The sequence below is a fragment of the Gadus morhua genome, chromosome 5, assembly GCF_902167405.1.
Source record: "Gadus morhua chromosome 5, gadMor3.0, whole genome shotgun sequence".
Classification (NCBI taxonomy): Eukaryota; Metazoa; Chordata; class Actinopteri; order Gadiformes; family Gadidae; genus Gadus; species Gadus morhua.
Genome location: NC_044052.1, coordinates 9,359,735 through 9,364,734, shown reverse-complemented (window position 1 = coordinate 9,364,734; position 5,000 = coordinate 9,359,735).

Sequence of the window (5,000 nt, the reverse complement as noted above, 5' to 3'; positions counted from 1 at the left end):
ATGTTCGTATGCCTCGTGTATGGAATACAGAATGACAGGGTCAAAGGGCGTCCCAGTCAATAGAGGTCATAGAGGAAGTCCTGGTTATGATGCGACGCATGGGCTGGGCCAGTGGGGGCAGATTAGGGGCTGAATGCACGGGGGGCAGACAACAATACAAACAGAGATTAGAGAGGGGAGAAACACCGCCAGGCTGTCAGCACTGGGCCCCCAGCCCAGCCGTAGCCCAGCCACGGCCCCGGCCCCCACGGGGGCCTGCATCGAAGGGAGGGGGCCGCAGATAGGATGACCGGGAGAGAGGCGAGGGATGTCAGCATAGATTGAAAACAGCCAACGAGTGGAGGGAGGAGTGGGGGGAGAGAGAGAGAGAGAGAGAGAGAGAGAGAGAGAGAGAGAGAGAGAGAGAGAGATGTGTTTTCATCTTTTAGAAACTATTAAGTCCTTTTTATTTCCAAAGATTAAAGAGATAAGCTTCAGATCTTTCCAGGACCAAGCTGCACAAATCACAGACAAAAATGATATTTTTTTCTGTTTGTTAGGTTTCTTTTTGACTCTTGTGAGATTAAAATGAGGGTCTCAGCAAAGGTCAACCAAGCTCCATGGCTAGCTGTGGGAAGATGGACCGAATGCAGCTGGAGAGAACGTACAGGGATCTTCTGCTCCGGATGACTCAGAGCTCCGCCAGATCACACCACCGCTGTAGTTACTATCCTGATTGACAGCTTATCCCCCCCCCCCCCCCGCCCCCCCCCCCCCCCCCCCACTACCACCTATTATTATGACACAAACACTGATCCGCACATCCATTTAAGTCCAACCAAAATCCCCTTAATGGAAAATCAATTAGGTGTGTAAACGTCAATGCAGCACAACAGAACACAGCCACCAGTAAAAGCGCTCCGGCTAATGAGCGTTAGCTTACGGGACGCGCGCGACGTGCCGCGACACCATCTGCTTTGTGTTGCACACGTGCTAGCAGGTGAAACGCGAGGCCGGCCGGCCGCAGATCCTTGAGACTCATCTGGTTCCGGTAGGGGAGGACGGCAAACAGAGCTGCCCTCTGGAGCCCTGGCTCATTGAGAGTCTACCACCACATCGCCCGGGCAACGACCCTACTCACTCAGGCCACACCCCCCCCCCCCCCAGGGCGGAAGACGAGAACAGAAACACAACCCCACGCGAGGCTTATGACAAACAATCATTACTTCCCACCCACGGCATTGTTTTGAATGCTTAAGACTAATGGGCGTCCGTTACAATGTCCTCTCACACAGCAGGAAACACTTCTGTTCTCACACCTGGATCCTTTGTGCGGTCGCGTCTCAGAGTGTGTAATATTGTCCCCTGCTCTCCCCACTGCGTACACAAAGCGCTGCACCAAGACGCATACACAGTCTAGTGTATTGGCTTTGCACACCCTCACACACACACACACACACAATCTCATCCACACACACGGAAACACACACACACACACACACACACACACACACACACACACACACACACACACATTCACACTCACCCACACACACAATCACATAGACACAAACACACACACCAGGAGACACACAGAGGCACAAACAGCCTCTATTGCTACGGCTAGGCTAAGCACTTAAAATGGCAAACTAATTATCCGCAGAGCCTCAGCCGCCTGTTTATTTGGCCTAATAGTCATTAGTTCCGAAATGGCACCCAATGAGTGGAGCTGTCGGGAGATAGCGACTATTAAGAAGCAGCCCCTCCTCAGTAGGGGACATGTATACATGTACGTCAGCCCAAAAGTTTATCACTGTTAGTCAGCATTACCTCGCCATACCGCTCCCCGGTCCAGAGAGTAATGGACTGTGGTTATAGACCCCCCCCCCCGCACACACACACACACACACACACACACACACACACACACACACACACACACACACACACACACACACACACACACACACACACACACACGCACACACACACACACACACACACACACACACACACAGTCATAATCAGCATGCCACTACGGCTCTAGAGCCCACTGAGTCGCTGCCGGCATGCCACGCAACCAGCCCATCTAACAGAGTGCTGCGGAGCTGTCCTCTCTCTCTCGGCCCCCCCCCTCCTTCTCCCCCATGTCCCCTCACCTCCTCTGGGCGGTCGGCACGCTCCAGCCTTGGCTGGAACGGCCCACCAGGTGGAAGGATGCACCTGAGGGGGGCCGGGGCCAGAGTGTAATGGAACCGTCAACAGGGCTTCAAATTGCGGTCTTCTCTGCACTCTTTCTCTCTGCCTTTTTGTGTTTTTGTCCCTTGTGGCGGGGTGTCTGTGTGTGTCTGAGTGTGTGTGTGAGTGTGTGTGTGTGTGTGTGTGTCCAATAATGTGTTTCCATTTGTGTCAGTGTGTATTTGTGAATGTGTGTGTGTGTGTGTGTGTGCCAGGGGGGCTTCAAGATTGAAGTAGTGGACAGGGTTTGAAATTTGCCGACATTTGAGTCATTGTCATGGCAGCCATAACAGCAGGAATATAGTATTTTTGCCAGGCGCCCTTACACTGAGAAGACATTGACCGTACTCAACTTCCAATTCACTGATTTATAATGAAATCACGCTAAACAAATTGCATTTATGATTTACTACTGTTCTTACAGAGCCGCATTGTTTGATTAGGACATTCCTCTCTCTAATATTATTGAAAGGATTCTCAGAAGTCCAGATTCCATTCCAGTGGCATTTCATTCCCACGACCGCTACGGTGCGTTACTAGCGCTGCACATTAGCCAAATAACCCTTGCATTGATTTGATTAGCTTTGATTTATACGTACGGGTCGGAATGAGGGGTCAAGGAAAGGGGAGACCATTGTGGGGCCCGGATTGTTCCACAGCTCTATCTACAGCTCTGTGGCTCCGGAGGCCGGCCGGCCTGGAGGAGATCGGGCTGCTGCAGGGAAACACCCTTTGTAGGTCAAAGGTCCACCTCTCCACTTCCTGGCATGGGAGAGATGGGACGAGAAGAGGATGTGGGTGGGAGGGGGCAAAAAGCCGCTATAGGGCCAGACCCTTCTGTTCCCCCTGTCCCCCCAACCCTTCCCTCTGACTCCTCACAAAGAGCTTGCTATGGCCAGGGGGCTTGCCTGCTTCCAACGAGGCGTACAGGAACTTTATTGCAGCCAGCTGACATTCATTTTAAAGTCGCTGGCCGGTGGGTTTGCACGGATAGGATCATTCACTTTGCCGTCATTCACACATACACACACCCCACACACACACACACACACACATCCGCACGCACCTACATGCACACACACACAAAAATTCGCAAGTACGCAGGCACGTACAACCATCCGCACGTACGCACACACATACGTGCACTCGGATTCACGCGTGCACACATGCATACATGCACACACGCACTCGCACCCGCACGTACACACACACACACACTTGGCAGAGAGGAGTTGCTCACTGTCAGGTTGCTGGTCCTAGGACATGGGGGGCCATTTCTCACTGGGCCCCGGAGGGCCCCCGATCTCCCAGTGAGCCACTGCGGATGGAGGTGATTTACTGCTGGCTCCTGTGTTTGTTTTCCCTTCGTCCACCGTTGGTTCAGTTAAGCACCCTGCTTAGCTACTTAGCTGCCCAAGAGCTGCCCGAGTGTGTGTGCCTGTTGGTGGCGGCATGTGTATGTGTGTGTGTGTGTGTGTGTGTGTCATCGATCCTCCGTGCCCACGAGCAGAGCCCCAGTCAGAGCGGTGTGTATCAGACGTCAAGCCAGCGCTCCATGTGATATCAAAGCAGGAGACAGTAGCAGAGGCAGACGTTGAGAAATGCGAGAGGAGACTGAATAATCATTGAAGGTGCCGCCGGACTGCATTGTGCATGCACGCACGCACAAACACACACACACACGCACACATAAACAGACACATTTGTGCATACACACTCAGATATCCATTAATTCACCCATCCATCATCTATAAACATATCCATAAATGCATACCTAAACATATAACTCTTCCTGACTCTCCTCTCCTCCTCTTTCTCTCTCTCCCTCTGGTTCTCTCTCCTCTCTCTCTTTTTTTCTGTCTCCCTCTCTCTCTCTCTGCCTACTTTTCTCAGAGATAAACAAAGCTCACGGCATCCATTAGACCCGGTGCTCCTCTAATTGGCCTGCTAGCCAAAGGAGGGATGTGCAAGATCTCTCTCTCTCTCTCTCTCTCTCTCTCTCTCTCTCTCTCTCTCTCTCTCTCTCTCTCTCTCTCTCTCTCTCTCTCTCTCTCTCTCTCTCTCTCTCTCTCTCTCTCTCTCTCTCTCTCTCTCTCTCTCTCTCTCTCTCTCTCTCTCTCCCTCCCTCCCTCCCTCCCTCCCTCCCTCCCTCCCTCCCTCCCTCCCTCCCTCTCTCTCTCTCTCTCTCTCTCTCTCTCTCTCTCTCTCTCTCTCTCTCTCTCTCTCTCTCTCTCTCTCCCTCTCTCTCCCTCAATCTCTCTCTCTCTCTCTCTCTCTCTCTCTCTCTCTCTCTGTTAAGCCAGGCGTCACATGGCACCAGGGGGGGTCTCGGGGGCGTCTTGTCACTGCAACATTCCAATTAACCAGCAGCTTGTCTCTGCTTGACCCCTCCCCTCTCCTCTCCTCCACAGCACCTGAGAGCCAGGAGCGGCATGCCCACCTGCTCCTCAGCGAGGCCTTCAAGTTCCCCTCCCCGGTGGATGAACCGGCTCTTTGTTCATTCTGTACGCGACTCTTCGTGATGAGGGCATCTTAGATAGGGTTTATTGGTGGGGGGTCAAGGGGGGACGGAGTCGCTGAGGTCCTCCACAGCACGGAAGGAACTTTTGCTTTGAGATTTGTTCCCCATGTTAGGGTTTCATCTCTGGCCTCCCAGGAATGGTGTAAGTGGCGGTCTGAGTGCTGGACTTCCCGCGTCCAGGCGGAGAGAGAGACACTGCTGTCTGGAAGCTCGCTGGTATCGCAGACCCCACCGTGACCCAGGCACAGCTGGATCGCTGCGT